The 15322-nt window shown below is 29.1% G+C and overlaps 1 long non-coding RNA gene across 1 annotated transcript; it reads right to left on the bottom strand.

Annotated features, from left to right (window-relative positions):
* Positions 1 to 6: 6 nt before the first annotated feature.
* LOC107450342 (uncharacterized) lies at positions 7 to 10616 on the bottom strand. Its single transcript, XR_006227329.2, has 4 exons — positions 9729 to 10616; positions 7578 to 7782; positions 3265 to 3363; positions 7 to 289 (listed from the first exon to the last, which is right to left on the bottom strand). It is a non-coding gene; the product is annotated as an uncharacterized lncRNA (long non-coding RNA).
* Positions 10617 to 15322: the final 4706 nt, after the last annotated feature.

Raw genomic sequence — 15322 nt, 5'->3', positions numbered from 1 at the left:
AAACCCTGTTATGTATTTGAAATAGAATTAAGGAGGGTTTTTAAACAGAGAAATATTTCAAGATAAACTTCATAAGATATTTAAAATAGAAAAACTTACTTGGCAGGAGATTTCTTTGGTCCATTGATGTCTAGATTTTGGACTCAAGTTTGAAGGCTTGAATCTAAGTCGGATGATATGAGTCTTCCCCCTGGTGTAGATGTGGGAGATGACTTTGGATCACACTCTTTGGGGGGAACGGGACTACTGGTTGCCTGAGGCTGCAACACATCCGCAAGTGCATCAAAACCTATAAAACGATTCAAAACTTAAGCATATGACTCTCTCACAAATGATAATTAGGGCAGGTGATCATTTAACAGGTTGTCACTGATATCTGTAAAAAAAATACTGTTTTGCCTGCTTATATTATACACAATACATTAAGAGGAAACACACATTCATTTCGCTTTTGTAAACTATATTAGGATAAAGATGCTAGTTTTAGTTGCTGGAAAAACTTGGAGAATTAAGAAACAGCTAAACATAAAATAAATAATGCTATAATAAATGAAACAATATAATATAGCTGAAATATCATCTTTAAATATACCATAGATTGGGCTTTGAGAGTCTACAATTTTTAAAAGACAAAAATAAGAAATCAAATTCCCAGTTTGTAAGGAAAATTTTAAAATTCCCTGCATTTTTTCAGATTTTCCCTGTGGAGTGGCAACCTTGTTTAACTAATGACATTAGATGAAAAGATGTTCAAATGCACACTAATTTTTATTTAATTTAATAGACCCGAATTTCAGCACTAGAATCAAGAGAAGAGGAGGGTGTATATAGAAACTGTAGTTTAATATTTTTATCAGTAGAGAAGTGGGATTTTACACTTTACCTTTATATTTTACACATTATACTTCTGAGAAGTAATTGCAAAACATTTTAACTTCTCATTTATAAAACTCATCTACCCAAAATAAAAATTAACTTTAATAATTATTTATTATTTTTAAAATAGTTAATGGGAAATTTTCCAAAAAAAGNCAAATGCATCAAAACCTATAAAACGATTCAAAACTTAAGCATATGACTCTCTCACAAATGATAATTAGGGCAGGTGATCATTTAACAGGTTGTCACTGATATCTGTAAAAAAAAAACTGTTTTGCCTGCTCATATTATACACAATACATTAAGAGGAAACACACATTCATTTCGCTTTTGTAAACTATATTAGGATAAAGATGCTAGTTTTAGTTGCTGGAAAAACTTGGAGAATTAAGAAACAGCTAAACATAAAATAAATAATGCTATAATAAATGAAACAATATAATATAGCTGAAATATCATCTTTAAATATACCATAGATTGGGCTTTGAGAGTCTACAATTTTTAAAAGACAAAAATAAGAAATCAAATTCCCAGTTTGTAAGGAAAATTTTAAAATTCCCTGCATTTTTGCAGATTTTCCCTGTGGAGTGGCAACCCTGTTTAACTAATGACATTAGATGAAAAGATTTTCAAATGCACACTCATTTTTATTTAATTTAATAGACCGGCACTAGAATCAAGAGAAGAGGATGGTGTATATAAAAACTGGAAATTGTAGTTTTAATATTTTTATCAGTAGAGAAGTGGGATTTTACACTTTACCTTTATATTTTACACATTATACTTCTGAGAAGTAATTGCAAAACATTTTAACTTCTCATTTATAAAACTCATCTACCCAAAATAAAAATTAACTTTAATAATTATTTATTATTTTTAAAATAGTTAATGGGAAATTTTCCAAAAAAAGTAGAAAGAATAATTTTAATATATTAAAAACAAAATCTGTATACATCATAATTAAACAATAATAACATATAGTTACTTGATTTTTTTTTGCTTGAAATATTTATTAGGTAAATGAGTTTTAAATTGTTTTAATTTGAACAAAAATTAGTCCCAAAGATGATGCACAAAATGTTAAGAGATAAATAAGAGAAAATCTAGCAACACACACAAAAAAAAAAGAAACATAACTTAAATTATTTTTTGCACTAACGGAAATTAATTAGCAAAGCATCTTGGTATGTTAATCTTAGGTAAAAGCTAATATTGGCATAATTTTTTTTTTTGCACTCTATATCTATATTATTTAACTTGTAACTCAATAGACAATTGGCTAGTTTTTCATTTTGTGATGTAGCAAAGTAGACTGTTAACCAAACTTATAGTCAAAATTGTAAATATTTGTCACAACTTGGTTCCAAATCAAAATCAGTTTTGAAGACTGCATCTCCATGTCTCCTAAAAATGCACACAGGGTAACAGAACTGTTAGAATTTCTTTCTTGACACAAAATATCAACAAAAGTTAAAGCAAATATTGACTTAAATAAAACAGTCAAGAGTCATTAGTGTGGGAGTGCTTCTCGGTGCTCTGTGACCTCTCTACATAACAAGGTATACCTACATTGGATACCAGGACGTATGGGCATTCTTGGAACTGAGCTGGCTGATGAGGAAGCACTTGCTGGCTCTAGTGTGATTTTCTGGGGCCCAGAATCAGCCTTCGGAATTTCTCCCACATCATTCAGGGCATCTATATTCAAGCTCAGTGGCAAAATTGCTCATACGCACAACTCAGGTCAGAGACAAGCTAAAGAGCTGAATTGTGACTGTCCTAGTGTATGTCAAAAAGAGCTCCTTAAGCTAAAGAGGAACAGTTTGAGGAAGATCATTGGTCTTCTCACTGGACACTGCACCCTCAGGAAACACCTATACGTAATGGGCATTAAATCTAATTCTCTTAGTCGAGGTTGTCATCTTGAAGAGGAGACTTCATAACATATACTTTGTGATTGTGAAGTCTATTCTGCTCACTTTAGCATTTAGGCATTATTTGAGCATTCAGGCCTGTGAGCTGCAAGACGTTCCTGTCTGGTGTTTGGTGAACTACATTTCAGCTATAAGACTTTCTTGTTAATCATGATTTAGGGATATGGGTACAATAGACCTCTGGTCCATGTGTCCTACTTTTTGGAGCTGCCCAACTTCTAAGCCTAAGAGTGAAGATGCTCCACCCATCACATGCTGCCTATTTATTACGCCAACATTTCTAAACATGTGAAACAAATCATGTAAAAAATAATTCAGTTATTTTCAAAAAAGAAAACCATTTTAATTAAATTGAAAAGAAAGATTATTACTTATTATTTCGAACAAAATATTGTAAACATACTGTTAAAAAAAGAAATTTATAAATGAATTGGTGGACAACATAGGTTACCTCCTGTATCAGCTTGGTGAACCACAGGAAATGCAGCATTAAAAGGTACTTCAGTGACAAAATTTGGAGCCATTGCTTGAGGCTAAACTGCTGAAAGATCTGAATTGTTAAAAAAAAATGGATCAAGATAGATTACAGATTAAGATAGATATTAGGATGTGTATATAGCTAATTTTAAAATACCAGATTATAAAATGGACAGAATCAACCATTAACAAAAGTTAGAGAACAGTTTTGACCCCTGTGGCAGACTTTTTTAGAGCTATCTGCGACAATTCTCTCTAATACTAATACCTTTCTGAAAGATATTTTTAATAGTAGCAAATACATATGTAATTAATTTAAAGTAACAGAAGCGCTTTCTGTTAACTAAAATAAAAAAATATAAAAAAAAAGTCTTCATGTATAGCATAGAACGGTATATATAGTTTTTTAATTATAAATCTAAGAATTTTTGTCTTAAATTATAAAAGAATACATGTTTAATATTTTTGGCTATATTCTCCTGTTCTACAAAATATTTGTAAAGTTAACCTTTTTAAATTTTTGCTATTAGGAAATTACTTTTTCCATCTGAAATTCTAGCTAAAGCCACTAATTGCAGAATTTTTTTATTCTAAAAAAAAAGTAGAACAAAAATCATGAGCCACTTTTTTCTCCTCCGATATGCGGTAAAGAAATTTTTTTAATACAATTCTGCAGAAAGGAAAAAAAAGTTTTCCTTTTCTGCGACTTTTAAGTTATTTTAGTTAAAATCCTAGACATTTCTCGAATTTTTCCAGATTGATAAAATTCTCTGACTTTTTCCTGCTCTTTGGCTGCTCTATATACACAAATGGTAATTTTTGACACAATCACAATAAAGATGAAAGTATTTGAAGAAAAACCTAGCCAACTTAAAAACAATCGTTGCCAATGCAACGTTTTCTGACATTGGAGTTTGTTATTTGGGTTTCACATATTGGATGTAGAGATTATGGTACTGGAAACTACAATCAAAGTAGTTGTTTATTCACAGATTTTATTAAGGGTATAGTGTTTGTTAGTAAGAATGGGCAATAACATATACACCTCTGCCTATACTATACAGAGCAATATTTTTGACACGAGATAAAATTAAATTATTCAAACTTATTTCAGAGATTCCAACATAAAAGTGAAAAAATCCAGTAAATTTCAGAACTCAACCGAAATTATACACAAAAAAAGCACACTATTTTCATACCATAGAATATGTAAGAAATGTTAGGGATTCTTTAAAAATTTATAAAACAAAAATAAATACAATACTGAAAAAAAAAAGAAATTAAAATTTGGATTATTTGATAAACTCTGTACTTGCATACAATTAAAAAATCCACAATTCATCAACAAACATCAACAATGGACAATTACAGTCAAATTTTTTTATAATTTTAATGCATTCAGAATCCCTCAAAACTCCCAGAAAACATTTTATTACTTTTCTAAGAAGGCTATTTATTTAGTTATTTTCAATCAAAAAACGCTTACTTTCGTTTTCGCCTGAAACGGGGAGTCACGTGATTATTCACGAACTGACGTCACACGTGTCCATCTGCCGTTCACTTACAATAGCCATTCTATGAAAACCAATACGTTCTTGCTTTCGTTTAAATTTTCTAATTAAATCCAACCATTTTAGATGGTCTAAAGCTATCTGTATAAAAAATTGCGCCTTAATATCGCTTAATAAAAATGTGGATTTGATATAACGTATTTTTATAATGTTAAATTTCAGTGGTACCCACTGAAACATTGTTAATACTTGACGAAATTTTGTAGCTCGGAATATTTAAGATTTTTTAGTTCAATAAAAAAAGTGCATGGTATTGCTTATAAATGATGCGTTATAAATACAAAATAACTTCGTTTTTTCATTTTTAAACTATAATCTTAATTTTAATGTATACTTCAAGTTCATTTGGAAGATTTATTTTCATCTTAAGTGAAAGAAATGTTGGATCAATTTCTTATGTAGAATAAATAGTTTTAGATTTTAAAATGTAGGACAGCTTAAGTTATTGATAATTTTTATCTATTTATTCTAGCGTGAATTCAAAGCATGTAATTGTATTCATAGCAGTAGCCTCTTAAAAAACTTGTGATCCCAGCAAAACTTTATATTTATATATATATATATATTCCTGCAGATTTTATTAACTTTACTTTAATTGCCTTAATCTATGTTATAAGAGTATTTGAAATCAAGCATATGCATTTATTTAGTTCTTTATTGCAGAAATAGGAATAAAATTTTATAAATGCATATAAAAATAATTTTTCGCCATAGCAAAGTTCCTATTTACTCAAAGAATAAAAATATTGAGAAAAAATATCAACATTACTGTTTATTTTTTAATTATTTAATAAATAATAAAGAATGTGCATTAGAATTTCTTTCCATTTTGTATAAGTTAATTTTTTATTTTTGTTCTCTAGCTTTAGTGAAACAAAAACTTCCAGCTTAATGATATTCGCTGAAATTTTGTGGATAAATAAGTTAATTAGATATGGATAAATGAGAAATTAAGTGAAATTTTAAGTATAACTAGATTATGGTGATGATGATGGTCAGATATATTTCAATGGACTAGATTCTTGAAAGTGTTGATACGTTTTCGGCTATACCGTATGCATAACCTGATATTTTTTTAAAACTATTTTATTAAATTTTTTTTAATTAAAAATGTATAATGTATTAATTTTACTATTTTAGAATTCTTCATTGCAAGCACTGACAAATAGCTTGCAAAAATAAGGAGAGAAATTAACAATAACCATACTTTATAAATACTATATTGCAGAAAAAGGAATTAAAATTTATAAATTTAAAAATAAAAATAATTTTGAACTGTAACGGAATTCCTATTTAAGCTAGGAATAATAAATATAAGCGTTAATGTGTATTTAAATATTTAATGCATAGTGAAAAAAAAAAAAAAGATAACATAAACTGCATTAGTAAATATTTACTTAAAAAGAAAATCCTTCAACTCTAGTAATAAATAAATAAATTAAAGAAGCAACATTAAATTACATTATTTGAATTTTTGATCATTAGCACATAGATTGTAACGATGATGGACTGATATTTTTCAATGGACTAGATTTATGAAAATACTGATTTGTTTTAATGCAATAACGAATTATAAAATCATTCATCCTATATCAAAATGTATAAAATTTCTATCCAATCTGCGACTTATTTTAATTATGTAATTAGGTTGTAATGAAGCATTATTTTAATTTAAAAGTAAATGGAATAAAATAGTATTTTCTATGAACTTTAACACCACTGATTTCAGCCGAAAAGAAATGTTGATTGGCTGTAAAGAGTTTATCATTCATAATCATTTCTTCAGATATTCTAATGATAAATAACAACGTTTGAAGTTTTAAAATCTTTCTTTCATTTTGTACACACTCTCAGAACCGTAAATTTAATTCAAAAAATTTTTACTGATTCTTTACAAAGGATTTTCATACGATACATGTGATATCAAAACTAAAAGAGCATTGAAATAGCCTTAGCGGATGGAGACGGCACGTTTCCCTTCGGCACATTTGACGTCATAACCAATCAGGGGTCGTTTTTGATTGCATCTCTTACGGAGGCCTTTTGGGGCAATTTAAATGTTTAATAACTAAATAAATTAACATTTGCCGCAAAAAACAATCAGATTTTCGGTTTCAGGGGAGAATTTCCAATAAGTTAGGTATGAAAATAAAAAAAATTATGATGTGCTGTAATTGTCCATTCATCAACAAAAAATCCACAACTGCAGTGTTAGGTAAGCAGTTTATTTACGTCACACAAGAGCTGCACAATGGGCTATTGGCGAGGGCTTAGGAAACATCCCTAATGATGATTCAAAGACATGCCATCGCAATTTCGATCCTCAGCAGAAGAGATGGCTCCCCTGTTTTTGTAGTCCGACGACCTGGGCATGAAATAAAGAACTTAGGAGTAGAACAGTTTAAGAGGACTGATATCGCACACACTTGGTCCCTACGCAGGCCAATCAAAGTGGTCACCCATCCGCTTACTGAACGTAGTCAGTTATGCTTGAATTTAGTGTTCTAATGAGAACCACGTCTTTATGATCAATCCACTACGTGGACAAGACAAAACTTAAAGAATGTGCAATGGAAAGCATAATTATAGTCGTTATTTTGCAACACAGATATGTTAAATGTATATACAGACAATGTTAGGATATTTGAATAGGACAAAAAGATTTTGTTTAAATACATTTCTACAGATGAATACATAAGAAAAAAAAACATTATACCTTCTTGTGGGTAAGGGACAGCCTGTATGAAACCTCCACCTAAAACTGATTGATTCAGAGACATCAAATCGGATGAGGGCTTTCCTGAGTTCATTATTTCTCTTGGCTTGGCAGGGGGACTCACAAATACAGGAGGTGGTATGGGGCTGGGAACTTTGGGGATAGCATCGGGAGTCTGTTTGGCTAGTTCTTTCAACCTCTGCTCCTGGGGAATAGGTTTTTCAAAATTAATACATTCCAACATTAACTTATGAAGCTATTCAATTTCATCATAGTACAGTCAAACCCCGATAGTGTACCTTCAAGGAACCAAAATTTCCGTTCACTATATCCGCTCCACAATTTTAAATGATGGTTCCTAACTCCCTCCTTTTATAACGCATTATTCATATAAATGACCCATAAAATGAAATACAAAAATGACTGAAAAAGAAAACATAGTATCAAAAAATGTATTAACTTATATTTTTTATTACCTTTCGACTTGCGTACAAAATAAATTAGTAATCTTTAGCTGATGAGCAATCCTCAACATCAGATATGGAAACACTTCCCAACTCTCCAATAATTTTCCCTGAATTTATTATAATCCGCTCTTTAAACCTGTATCATAAAAGCAGTCTCACCAACTTTCTTAGCAAATTCATAGACTTTGCCTTGAAGCATTTGTCCAGATACTGTAAGCTTGTGGCTTCTTTGAATGCTGAACCAATTCAATAATGATATTCAATAATGAAGCAAATAAGAAAAAATGCTTATTGCTACATTCTATGCTATAAATGGTTTTAAAAATTGGTATAGGAATTCATTCTAAAGTAGAAATTTCAAAATTATTACAAAAAAATCAAGAAAATAAAGCAGACGAAATCAGAAGAAAGTTCATAATATCCAACTTCCTCTCTTTTTTTTGGTTCATTATATCCACAAAAAATAACATTATACATGCAAGGCAGGGGAGTGAACATTTTGTTCACTACATCTGGGAGTTCAATCATGTTCACAACAGCGGAGTTTGACTGTATCTTCATAATTAAAATATGAGGTTTTTAAATTTTTTCACTGAGATCTTTAAACATTCATTTTTTTTCTGTAGAATTCCTAGGAAAATCCATCACATTGGACATTGGTCCAATGTTTCTTCATATCGTTTGAATGATTTCTTTCCAAAGAGTAATTTTTTTATTATCTTAATGGTTACTATTATTTTCTAACTCTAGATTATTCTTTAATTTTCATCAATGCTCTAACGAAGGATGGTTTAACTCATTCATCGCCACGGACAAGATATCTTGTCTTTGCTGCACTCTATTGTCCACTCTATGGGCGAGATATCTTCGTTGCACTCAATAACACAAAATATTGTTCATTATTGCAATTGATTATTATTCTTTAAAATAAAATAAGCAAGTTTTAAAAGAAATTGCATTCTTACTAAAATGTTTTTGTACAACCTTAACAAGTTTTATTAATAAAACGGTGCCATGTTAAAGAAACTATTTAAACTACTATTTGTTTTGCTATTTTTATGCACGAAAATTTAAACATCTTGATAACTTTGGTATAAAGAAAAAGAGACACAGCTCTTTTATAGTATCCCTCTAGATCAGTATTCACTCTTTTTAGACTGATGGCACTTTAAAAATATCTGGCATTTTTTGATCATCCGTATTTAAAAACTTATAAAAATAAATAAAAAAAGTTAAAATTTGTTAAATGAATCAAAATTATTTTAGTTGATAAAAATTAGTACTTAAACAATGAAAAAAAGATTTTTCAACTAAAAATACATTTTCTTTTAAAAAGATCACGGGGGTGATCCAGGCTGTCAGATTATCTCCCAATACATTAAAATTAGTTAATAAAGTAGTGAGATTGCAAAACAATTTAAGCATGTGTACAAAATATGAACACTTAATATATTTTAAAATCAAGACCCATGATTTTTAAAATGGGTCTTAACTACAAATAAAGAAAAAAAATACAGATATAACACATTTTCTGATCAAACCATAGAACACTTTCAAGCAAGCACAGAAATTAAAATAAATAATCCTATCTAAAGCAAGCATAAAATACTTAGGAGATGCTTAGGAGATATAGGAATACTTAGGAGATATACTCTTCTTAAAGAATTGAAGGAGATGTACTAACCAGGATAGTATTCCAATCTACAGATAAAGTATGAGCTTCTTCATGCGACTACAGGAGGAAGAAGAAGATATTATTTCTACAAAGCATGCATTAAGAGAGTGAAAAGGAAAAACAGGGATGCCAGTTTATGTAACAATCGCCTTATTTTTATAACTAGTACATGCAGGAGTATGGTTTTGTGCACAACTAACAATGCAAAAGTAAATTTCACGGATTAAGTTTTATAACTAAATTATTACATACGTACTCAATTATTATTTACGTAACTAACACGAAAACTTGTTTAATTGTACATCTGATTATCCAATATTATTAAAATATTTTTTTATTCTGAACTTATACCATTCAGGGGTGATTGTGAGCCCAACTCAAAAATCCTGAAAATTTCTTGGGCGAAATCATTAATGAAGCATTTCAAAAAATTAATGTCTAAATAAATTTAATTCATTCATATTTTCAAAACATGAAATTCCAAATCAATTATAGGCAGCCCAATTTAAATTAATAATTAAGTATACGTTTAATTTTGTCTCTAATCACTTTTATTATTCTACCAGAAAAAATATTTACAAATGAAAGAGATGCCAAGTATAAATTATAGTTCTAATATTTTTAAATAAAATATAAAAGAGTTTTTATACATTAATGCGATCAGTGATTTCTTAAAATTTCCAGAAACTTACTTCCAGAACGCGGTTGGCAAAAAATCTGTAAATCTAAATTTTTTCCGGAGCACAATCATCTCTGACCATTACTATATGCTTCTAAAATATAACCCTTTCCTCTATAATCTCTAATATCAATATTTTTTATTAGTTTATTATTTATAATATAAACCTTTAGGGAGAGTTGTTATCTATCAAAAGGTTTCTCAAGATTGAATTGAGTTAGCATGTCTCATATACTTGAGAATAGATNATATGCTTTTAAAATATAACCCTTTCCTCTATAATCTCTAATATCAATATTTTTTATTAGTTTATTATTTATAATATAAACCTTTAGGGAGAGTTGTTATCTATCAAAAGGTTTCTCAAGATTGAATTGAGTTAACATGTCTTATATACTTGCGAATTGATGTTTAATAATTGTAGTGGTAGTTATGTCTCAAACCTATCTAATTATCGAATAATATGTTAATGTGTCTGACTGTGAAGTAAATAGTTCAGAATTCGAAACACGCTCAGCATATAGATGTTTCTTTCTAGGTGTTATCCTTTGTTGTATGATGTGTGAATGGGTGTGGGTAATGATGCTTCCCTCCATGACTAAGGTTCATAGGTAGCCACCAGGTAACATTAAATAAGCAACAGTTCCAGCATCTTTCGAGGTAAATATAAGAAGTTCAATGCCAGCCGTTAGTAAAAACATTGAGCAAAGTGTTATATGATTGTAGCACAATCTGAGACAGAAGATCTGATCCTGAATCTACACAATAACAGCTCAGAGCTTTTATTTATTGATTCATTAAAGCTGAATATTTACAATAGACCTACATAACAGTATTGTAATGTAATTTATAAATATGCACAGCAAGTAAAATAATGTATAAAAATTCAAATAAGATAAATTAAAATGGGTGAATACTAAGTTTCGTTAAGTTAAAAACTATAACAGGGTGAATAGCCAAATCTTTCAACAAAAAATAAGCACCTTTTAAGTACTTTTTAAGCACTCAAAAAATATTTTTATCACTATTCTTTGACAAAATAACAAAACAAAAGGCAAAATAATTTTCAAAGACTTTACATGATAAAATAATCAAGAAATTTTTTGGTTCAAAATCAGAGGATGGAAAATGAAGCCTGAAATTGAGAATATCTTGCAAATTGCAGCAGAACTGCACATTATAGTGCAATAATCTCACTGAACCCAGCTCAGTAGACGCACATGCGGACTTGCAAGTATTCCATGAAACATGTAAAATGATTGGCGCTTTCATATGCTACGGACCGAAGGTAAGCCGAAATGCATTGGTTGAATAAATCGTAATTGTTCGGTTGAATAAAACAATGTGAAAACCACACTTTTACATAATACGTGGTGAAAATCAAGATGGTGAAGAAAAAAAATCTCATTTGGGAAAAGGGAAAATTAATCACTTTTCAAAAATGCTATGCATCATGTATAACTTTAACAAATAAAAGAGATGCCAAGTATAAATTATAGTTCTAATATTTTTAAATAAAATATACATGAGTTTTTATACATTAATGCGATCAGTGATTTCTTAAAATTTCCAGAAACTTGGATTTCCAGAAACATACTTCCAGAACGCGGTTGGCGAAAAATCTGGAAATCTAAATTTTTTCCGGAGCACTATCATCTCTGACCAATAATATATGCTTTTAAAATATAACCCTTTCCTCTATAATCTCTAACATCAATATTTTTTATTAGTTTATTATTTATAATATAAACCTTTAGGGACCTATCTAATTATCGAATAATATGTTAATATGTCTGACTGTGAAGTAAATAGTTCGGAATTCGAAGCACGTTCAGCGTATAGATGTTTCTTTCTAGGTGTTATCCTTTGTTGTATGATGTGTGAATGGGTGTGGGTAATGATGCTTCCCTTCATGACTAAGGTTCATAGGTGGCCACCAAGTAACATTAAATAAGTAACAGTTCCAGCATCTTTCGAGGTAAAAATAAGAAGTTCAATGCCAGCCGTTAGTAAAAACATTGAGCAAAGTGTAGTATGATTGTAGCACAATCTGAGACAGAAATCCGATCCTGAATCTACACAATAACAGCTCAGTGCTTTTATTTATTGATTCATTAAAGCTGAATATTTAAAATAGACCTACATAACAGTATTGTAATGTAATTTATAAATATGCACAGCATGTAAAATAATATATAAAAATTCAAATAAGATAAATTAAAATGGGTGAATACTAAGTTTCGTTAAGTTAAAAACTATAACAGGGTGAATAGCTAAATCTTTCAACAAAAAATAAGCACCTTTTAAGTACTTTTTAAGCACTCAAAAAATATTTTTATCACTATTCTTTGACAGAAGGCAAAATAATTTTCAAAGACTTTACATGATAAAATAATCAAGAAATTTTTTGGTTCAAAATCAGAGGGTGGAAAATGAAGCCTGAAATTGAGAATATCTTGCAAATTGCAGCAGAACTGCACATTAGAGTGCAATAATCTCACTGAACCCAGCTCAGTAGACGCACATGCGGACTCGCAAGTATTCCATGAAACATGTAAAATGATTGGCGCTTTCATATGCTACGGACCGAAGGTACGCCGAAATGCATTGGTTGAATAAATCGTAAAAACGTAGAATAGAACAATGTGAAAACCACACTTTTACATAATACGTGGTGAAAATCAAGATGGTGAAGAAAAAAAAATCTCATTTTGGAAATTAATCACTTTTTAAAAATGCTATGCATCATGTATAACTTTAATCTCCTTTTTTTATTTGAGAATTTTACAAGATAAATACAGAAATTTTCACGCCATAAATTTAAGAAAAAGGATAGAGCTCTAGTAGTATAATAACACATATCATTTATTACTGTTTTTATCTTCTCAACAGTCAGATTCTCAATAACTAAAAGTGGCATTTTTAATGGAAAATTCAATTATTCAAATTTTAGTTTTTTGATTAAGAAAAATTGAGCTGACTTTTTAAGTATCTCTAATTATTTACTCAAAGTCAATTTGATTTTTCATTTGAATCCCATTTTCAATAAATTTTTTTTTAACCAATCTAAAATATGTTAATAAGAAATGCCAGATAATTTACACCAACACTGATTAGAAAAACAAACATGATAAGGGAAAAGTCAAGCAGCTTACATAAATGATTGTGTATTCCATTTCTCATGAGAGATTATCAGCATTATTTTATTGATAGTTATTAAATTTTGATGATTGTAACTGAGAACCATTAAAGCTTCAAAAAACAATAACGTGCAGCGAAATTCACGCAAAAAACTTAAATGATCCAGTATTCATCGTTCTGCTTGATTGCCTGGATTTCACCATGGAAGAGGTTCTTGAGAGACCTCTCCTTTTCCTCGATTTTTTGAAGATTCATGGCTTCATGGATCTGGTATAGCTCCGCTATCCCAGCTGGGATTGGAAACAACAACAACAGTATTCATTGTTCAAGGAGAAAGTTATCAGTAGCGTTTTATTATCAGTTATTCAAGGAAACAATTTTAATTATTCTAATTGGTGTTCCGAAATGATGTAAATACAATTAGAGTTGCCTCTCAAATCAGGAAAAAAAATTCTTTGTATTTTCCCTGAACCAGGGTTGCCACAGTAAAAAATGAACAAAAATAGTTGCTTTTAGTATCCTCAAGCATGAAAATAGTTGCCTAAAACTATGAAAATAGTTGCCGGAACAGGAACAAAAATTTATCAAATATAGTAGCCAAATAACTAAAATTATAGCTTAACTGTCAAATACTAAACTGCTGTTTGTAGAAAATGCAACACCATGAAGGAATCATCAGAATCAAATGAAATATTATTTTAATAATGGATATAGNCAGCATATGTTCAAAAATTACCTATGGGAAATCTTTAAATCAATCAAAAATAAATAAAAAGGAATAAATCTAGTACAAAAGAAAATATTAATTACAAACATATTTTACTATGACATCAATATCATTGCTTAATTTTTTCAATTAAATTAATAAAGAAGCCAAAGTAAAAGCAAACCCGAGCTTTATTTCAATCTTCTTAAATTAAAAATGATTTAAGATTTATTGATTTAAAAATAATAATACTGTAACAAATTATTTTACATACATGCATTAAAAATTAAAAGAAGAAAAAACGAAAGTGGAAAACAAACCAAAGAAATTTTCACTTTAGAAAAAAAAAAGTTTTTTTTTATTATTTGTTGAAAAAAATCATGCTTTTGAAACATCATTAGACCCTTTTTTACTTACTTATTTAAAATAATAAAAAGTAGTATTAACTAATGGTCAAATTCTGTACTTAATGTAAAAATATTTTTATTTATTTATTATTATTTTCATATTTGAAAATAAAATCGACTAAAGATCTAGTAGTTTAAAAATGATACTGACTATCTAACAAAAAATATTAATAAATTTAGTTACATAGATCTTACCCAAAAAAATCCCTTTTTAAAAGACTAATTCAAAATTTCTAAAGAAAATATCATTATGATTGAATTTAAACTTTACCGTAGTGGTGCCATCTACAGACAAATAATCTATCTTTAAAAGTATTACAAAAAAAACTTATAATAAATTTCAATTTATTACAGTCGCCATGGTCGCCTAAGGCCGAAAATAGTAGCAAATAGTTGCATTTTAGTAGCCTGCAGTTGCATTTAGTATATTATACGCAAGATAGTAAGAGGAAACAAAATTACTGTGCTCTTGTGCAAGCTATATTGGACTAACTATACCAGTTTTAATTGATGGGAAAACTTAGAGAAAGAAAGGGAACATACTTAAACAAGTAATTATAAAAAAAAATTTAAAGTCAATTCCTACTTAGATCAGAAGAAGAAAATTTTTATTTTAGTTACTTTTTATTATATAATTACAGTTTTTTCTCCCACGAAAACTAAAATTAAT

The sequence above is a fragment of the Parasteatoda tepidariorum genome, chromosome 6 (assembly GCF_043381705.1).
Source record: "Parasteatoda tepidariorum isolate YZ-2023 chromosome 6, CAS_Ptep_4.0, whole genome shotgun sequence".
NCBI lineage: Eukaryota > Metazoa > Arthropoda > Arachnida > Araneae > Theridiidae > Parasteatoda > Parasteatoda tepidariorum.
The sequence above is the reverse complement of the archived record's forward strand: the minus strand, read 5'-3'. Positions and strand labels throughout refer to the sequence as shown.